General features: G+C 42.8%; 1 long non-coding RNA gene across 2 annotated transcripts in view; it reads left to right on the top strand.

Moving 5' to 3' along the window:
• The window catches only part of LOC122554403, a 15,133-nt gene extending 7,888 nt beyond the window's left edge, over positions 1–7,245 (top strand). For both annotated transcript variants that reach the window (XR_006312985.1, XR_006312984.1), the window contains exon 3: positions 4,852–7,245. This is a non-coding gene — a long non-coding RNA (uncharacterized LOC122554403). The remainder of the gene's footprint in view (positions 1–4,851) is intronic.
• Positions 7,246–7,477: the final 232 nt, after the last annotated feature.

Here is a 7,477-nt window from a genome sequence, read left to right as displayed (position 1 = left end):
AATAATAGTCTCAGCAAAATAGCTGAGACAGCTGAAACGCATAAACCAAGCATGAAAAGATACATTGTTAAAACGTATGTTCAAGAATGGAATGTACCTATGAGCAATGGAAGATGTTACAAGTAAACAGATAAAGTGAAAGGAACATCAAGATCCAAGTTTAGCAAAATCTTCCTTATGTCAGCACTTACAGAGGGAAGGGTTGCCAACTTGGAGAAGGGGGGAAATAATAAGAGCGGATCGCAAGTTAGTCAAAGAATAAAGTTGATTGGGTAATGCAGGAGTCAGATGAGGTGACCTCACGCAGCTCAAAAGTATAACTGTGTACTAGTTTGAATGTTCATTGCTCATTTGCTTCTGCATTTGATGCCCTTTCTTGCAAGATCGTAGAATAAATTGTCTTGTTTCCAGTTTTGGTGGTCTCGTCTAAATTTTATTAAATTTATTTCTAACTGATTTGGAGGCTCGTCCCGGGATCCCGAGCTCCAGTCGCTCAGCATTTTTGGGAAAACTGAGAAGGTGCACCTCGCTGATTTTGGCGGTCTCTAGTTTCCCTCCTTGCCGCGGCGGCTTGGGCGAGCGTGATCCGGACTGAGAGACCCTGGAAACAAGACGGGCAGATGCGGCGGGTTCGGTCGGGTAACTCTTGTGTGCACAAGACCCGGGTAAGAAAGGTCTTAAAAGATTTATCCGGGCGACCGGGGTAGGCAGTGGTATTTGCTGCCAGTTGGATATATCCGGGGATCCAGGGAACCGTGGTAGGCGGTGGTAGTTACTGCTGCCAGTTGGATATATCCGGGGAATTGCTGCGGGACAGGGCGCGCTGACACACGGTGAGTTCGATCGGGTAATTATTTTGTACATAGGCAACGGTAGTGGTTGCCAGGGATTGCCGCTAGACAGGGCGCACTGACACGCAGCGGGGGGCTTTGGTCGGGTAAGCGACTGGGATAGGCAACGGTAGTGGTTGCCAGGTATTGCCGCGGGACGGGGCGCATTGATTCAACCAAGTAACTCTTGTGAACAGACCAAGGTAAGAAAATTGACCATTAAGTATTGCCTTGGTGGTCGTAGACGTACGAGAAGTACGGGGAATTGGCAACATATAAAATAAAGTATTTAATTGACTAGATGAATCTGACAAGTAAGGTGTCTACCTGATTCGATCACCCAGCCATAGACCGGTTGTTAAGAGGGGAAATCCCCCATGCGAAGGTCAGGACCCTGAAGTGGGTGTCGAAGAAGGTGACACCGGACCTCAGTAAGGTTAACTAAATTACATGAAGAAACGGCCGAGTATTAAAATGGGAAATAAGAATAGTCGTTTAAGTGTTGAAGGGGACACCAGAGGGACGTCCGAGGACCACATCCCAATGGACAGTCCTTTAGGAAAAATGTTAAGAGATTGGAAGTACAATCCTCGGATGTGAGGAAAGGATAAAAAACAAATGATAAAATGTCAATAAAAAATAGCCTTACAGTCAGGAGGAATCAGATTATTGTTCGTGTCTGAAGGGCTACTGCGGGTACACTTTGTAACTAACTTATAGCCAGACATCCAGAAAAATATTCAAAAGCTAGAGGAGTCGTTGCGGGAAGCTCAAAGTGTCTGTGAGATACGGTGTCTGTGTGTGTCTGTGTGTGTGTGTGTGTGTGATAGAAAAAAGCTGTGCAGCTAACAAAGTTTAACCCTTTGTGATTCGGTTTGAATGCACATTTGTTTGTTTGTGATTGAATATTTGTGCTTTGTTCCCTGGAGTCTGAGATCTGGGACTGTTTTGAATCTGATTTCTATTATGGAAATTTTAACATGATTTCTTTTAAGGTTAAGGATTTTACAGATTATGAAATAAAATGTTAACTCCTGCTCTCTTTACAGGTCATGACTGCCTTACTATCAGTTTCTAACTAATCTCTTTTATCCTTACATAAAAGCGATTTATGGAGGACAGTTGAAGTTTTAACTTGAATAGACAAATCCTTTTTAAGGCCGCTCTGGTTATTTCACAACCTATAGCATTGTAATTGAGCAATGACTGGTCAGGACTACTTGGGAGGATTAGTTTTGGATTTGAATCGGGGGACTGGAACCAGGTGATTGTGGTGGATTTCAGAGTTGGGAACTGTGTGCATTTTGCATTTTGAACATTAAACACTGAATGAATGAATTTGTAATATATGTGTCTATTTGCAGGTGGGATTCCAAAGTGTATAGTTGGGAACGAGCTTTAGGGTTGGACAGGAGTGAATTGATGGATTGTGTTTGGGATTGCAGAGAACAAGAAATGTTGTAGTGTTTCTTTTGGAAAAAGATCAGGGTCTGGGCGGGGCATTGGGTGATGGGGAGTGGCCCTGGGGCTGTTCAGTTGGTGAAATCAGCTCAGCAATTGATCAGGCAACGTAACATGAGAAGCAGAAACAGAAGGCAAAAATAATGATAGCCGCGGTTGATGAGGTAATAAAGAAAAGGACAAAACTAAAAGGAGAAGGAAATTGGAATGGTGGCGGGCAGCATGTTGAAAATAAAGGGAAGAGAAGATATCGGGGAGGAGACGTTAAGGGGTCTGGTAGGCAGGAACAAGGATCAAAGTGGAAATCACCACAGGCGGGATGTTATTACTGTGGAATGACAGGTCACTTTAAGAGAGAGTGTCCAGATCCGAAAAAGGAAATAAAGGCAGTGCTGTTTATGAACCTTGATGAAAAATAGGGGTGTCAGGACTTCCTGCCCCTGGGAACCCCTCAGGAACCCTTGATAAATTTAAAGGTGGGACCTTGCAAAGAGGACGTAGTTTTCCTAGTCGATACGGGGGCAGCAAGGTCATCCTTAAATTTTAAGCCCAAGGGAGTGGGAACGAAAAAGTTAATTGGATTATGGCAACAGTTTTGTGATGAGAGGCACGAAGAATCAGTTTTGCGCTCATGACAAGATATTGCCACCAAATTGGGGATTGAATTAACTGCAAATGGTGCTATGGAATCTGTTGAGGTTCTTAAAAATGAATGTGCTCGAGCAAAACAATTACAGAAACAGAGTGAGAAGTCACAAGTGACTGCTAAACACACAGAACTACGCAATGACAGTTTCTAAAATGTTTTAGTCACTTGTTGCGTTTCCACCCTGAATTATATAATAATTCATTGTTAATTAAAGAATGGAAAGCTACATTACTGGCCAGGGTGTGTGCAGGCAGTGGCAGCAACAGCCTTATTGGTAGAGGAGAGTCGGAAACTTACTTTTGGGGGAGCCTTAATAGTCAGCACCCCACATCAGGTACGGACCATACTAAATCAGAAAGCAGGACGGTGGCTCACAGACGTTAGGATCTTGAAATATGAGACAATCTTAATAGGACAGGATGACCTTGTGTTAGTCACAGACAGTTGTTTGAATCCAGCTGCATTTCTGTGGCGGGGAGAGGGGGTAGCCCTTGGCAATCCAGAACATGACTGCCTTGATATTACTGAGTATCAGACTAAAGTGCGAATGGACTTAAGAGACGTACCGTTGCATGCGGGAGCTCGGTTGTTTATCGACGGGTCCTCCCGGATGATTGAGGGTAAAAGGCCCAATGGATAAGCTGTGGTAGACGGAACAGAGGGAAGCATTATCGAGGCTGAAGGACTGCCTAATGGCTGGTCAGCCCAAACATGTGAACTCTATGCCCTAGAAAGAGCTCTCAGAACCTTAGAAAACAAATAAAAGGAACGGTATGTACAGACTCCAAATATGCATTTGGAGTGGTACATACCTTCAGAAAAATTTGGCAAGAGAGAGGACTGATAAATAGCAGAGGAAAAGAACTAGCTCATGAGGAATTGATAAAACAAGTGCTGGAATCCCTGTTACTTCTGAAAGAAATAGCGATAGTTCATATAAACGGACTTCCGAAAGGGAAACTGGCTAGCAGACGAGATAGCCAAAGAGGCAGCTATGAACCATACAGTAACAAGGATACAGATTCTTACACCCTTAGTTGACTCTTCCCCTGTGAACCCCATATACACAGAAAAAGAGGAAAAAGAATTCCAAGAAATAGGGGCCACTAAGACAACTGAAGGAAAGTGGATCCTCCCAGATGGGAGGGAATTACTGAGTAAACCAGTCATGAGAAACATCTTAGCCACCTTACATCAGGGTAGTCATTGGGGTTCCCAAGCCATGTGTGACACAGTATTAAGAAAATATGGATGTAAGGGAATATATACGTTGGCAAAACAGATATGCGCAGGATGTATAACTTGTCAAAAGATCAATAAGAAAATAGTAAGGGAAGGGCTCAAAGGAGGAAGAAACCCAGGGTTGAGACCCTTCCAAAGTATACAGGTGGATTGCACCGAACTACCCCCAGTGGGAAAACAGAAGTACCTGTTAGTACCAGTAGACCATTTAACCGGGTGGGTGGAAGCTTTCCCAATGTCATCAGCCACCTCAAAAGGAGTGGTGAAAACCTCCTTGAACAGGACCACGATATGGAATAGTGGAAAGTATAGACTCAGACCAAGGTAGCCATTTTACTTCCAATATCTTGCAAGAAGTAATGGCAAGATTAGAGATCTCTTGGGAATTCCACACCCCTTGGCACCCACCCTCCTCTGGGAGGGTGGAATGAATGAATCAGACCATAAAGAAGCAATTATCTAAACTAATCCTAGAGACTCGATTATCATGGACCAAATGTTTACCTATTGTGCAATTGCCCCAAGGCGCGATATCAGCCTTTCTCCTTATGAAATGATGTTTGGGCTACCATTCCTAGGAGGGAAAGGAGAGGTGCCTACAACTGAATTTAATGACAAGTTTTTGAAAAATTATATTGTGGCACTTGGTTCTTCATTATCTATTCTTAGGAATAAAGGCTTGTTGGTACAGATACCGCCACTCGAATTTGCAGCACACTGTATACAGCCGGGTGATTGGGTCCTGATCAAGACTTGGAAAGATACCAAACTCCACCCGAGTTTGGAGGGACCATTCCTAACCCTCCTGACTACTGAGACAGCTATCCAGACTGCTGAGAAAGGGTGGAGTCATCACACTCGCGTCAAAGGTCCTGTGAAAGCCCCATTGGCGGAGTGGTACGCTCATCCTACAGACAACCTTCTGAAAGTTAAGCTGAGAAAGAAGGAATGAACTGAGATAAAAGACTCTTTTACTCTTTTAACGTTTGATGATGTATATATTGTTATTGATTGTAAGGGTTGCGTGGACTCACTTCTCCCTGGCGCCTAAAAGATTAAGACGGCGGTAGGCAAGGTTCAGAGATGGGTGGATACTGGTATAGTATTGTAATTTTAGTAGTACTAACTGTTCAAGGAAGCGGGAAAAATCACTTCACTACACTATGCCAAAATTATGCTAAACAAGAGGGACTTGCTGACTGTTGGGTCTGTGCAGAGGTCCCACACCATGGCGAATCTGGGATCCCTACCTCGGTAATACCGCTCACCAAAAGAGAAGTGTACGATGTACAACAATTTGACTCGGGCTCAAATGATACAAAGTGGCTTTTTAACAGGGGTGAATATAACTTTGCGGGATGGTTCCCTAGACCAGCCCCGAAAACCCAGGATGCTATCGATGGCCTTAGAGTTTCCCCACCGAAAGGAGCAGTAAATACCACCTGTTTCTGTAATCAGAATAACGCCGCACCCTTCTAATTAGGAAAATCATCTTGTGTCTACACCAGCCAAGCCACTGCCACGATAGTTCCACTTCTATTAAACGGAACATATTGGGTATGCAGACTGAGGGCCTGTCCATTTGTTCCCGGGGAAGAATGCATTCACGTGACCGAATGTATAGGAATGCATGCTCGTTATGATGTTGATGAAACACTGCCTCAAAGTCAGAAAGGCTGGAGTGGCTGCTGTTACCTCGCTTATATAGTTCCTCCACCTCCGATTAGAAAAACATGAGCACAACCTGAGAAAGGAGGGGTAATAAGACGTAAGGCCCGAGAGGTCTCTGAAGGACACCGTCTGTTGTGGACACTATTCCCAAACTACGGCGCTGTAAGGGTAGGGGTAAAAATACAGAAATTGGCAGCTGCCCTTGAAAATTTAATTAATGATACCCCTGGCGCAGTGGGAGAAACTCAATCCCAAATATCAGCCATAACCACCGAAATGATTGCCACAAGACTAACAGCTTTACAGAATCGAATGGCTTTAGACTATCTTTTGGCCGAAAAAGGGGGAACCTGTGCTCTGATTATTCAGGAATGCTGCACCTTCATCACAGACATCTCTTCCATAGTGGAAGATAAGGCAGAAATAGTAAAGAAAAATATAAGCAGTATAAGAGAAATTGGGGATGAACTCCAAAAAGATGAAGGATGGGGATGGGGTGACTGGAGACTGACCGGTTGGGGAAAATGGTTAGTTAATTTAGGCATTTATGTGTTACTAATAATTGTAGGTTTACTGATAGGATTTAATGTGTTAAAGTGGATATTGACTAAGCTGGTAATGTCTTTGGGAGGACAACAATCAATGATGGTCATGACAATAGCACAAGTGCAAGAAAGAGAGAGTAGCAGATTACTCCTAGAGTTTGAAAAAAGACAGACTTAGAAGGACAGAAATGGCAAGATTGTGAACCTCGACACCATAGGGTGAAAAGAGGGCAGAAAATAAAATTGCAAAAACAACAAATGGTAAAAAAAAAGAAATGGAGTTGTAAGAAATGGGGAAGTGTGTTGTTTTTGCAGAAATAGAAAAGCAAGAGTGTATATGTGCAGAAAAGGGGTACAAGAAAAATATCAGTTAAGCAAGCATTAGGGAAATGTGTCTTTATCTTTATTGTATAATTGTGGATAATTGAGTACTAACTTTAGTGCAGAATTATTAAAGCAAATAATTTCTTTCATCATAATGTTTTAAATAATAGTTTCAGCGAAATAGCTGAAACGCATAAACTAGGCACAAAAAGATACATTGTTAAAACGTATGTTCAAGAATGGAATGTACCTATGAGCAATGGAAGATGTTACAAGCAAACAGATAAAGTGAAAGGAACATCAAGATCCAAGTTTAGCAAAATCTTCCTTATGTCAGCACTTACAGAGGGAAGGGTTGCCAACTTGGAGAAGGGGGGAAATAATAAGAGCGGATCGCAAGTTAGTCAAAGAATAAAGTTGATTGGGTAATGCAGGAGTCAGAACAGGTGACCTCACGCAGCTCAAAAGTATAACTGTGTACTAGTTTGAATGTTCATTGCTCATTTGCTTCTGCATTTGATGCCCTTTCTTGCAAGATCGTAGAATAAATTGTCTTGTTTCCAGTTTTGGTGGTCTCGTCTAAATTTTATTAAATTTATTTCTAACAATTGCCACTAGGCTAACAACTCTTCAGAATAGAATGGCTCTGGACTATATTCTAGCATAGAAGGGTGGTACCTGTGCACTAATTGGAGAGGAATGTTGTACGTGCATACCTGAGGTCTCCTCTAACATTACTGATATCTCCAAACATG

This window comes from Chiloscyllium plagiosum, chromosome 11, assembly GCF_004010195.1.
Source record: "Chiloscyllium plagiosum isolate BGI_BamShark_2017 chromosome 11, ASM401019v2, whole genome shotgun sequence".
NCBI classification, from domain to species: domain Eukaryota; kingdom Metazoa; phylum Chordata; class Chondrichthyes; order Orectolobiformes; family Hemiscylliidae; genus Chiloscyllium; species Chiloscyllium plagiosum.
Note: the sequence above shows the minus strand (reverse complement) of the source record. Positions and strands in the feature narration are given on the sequence as shown.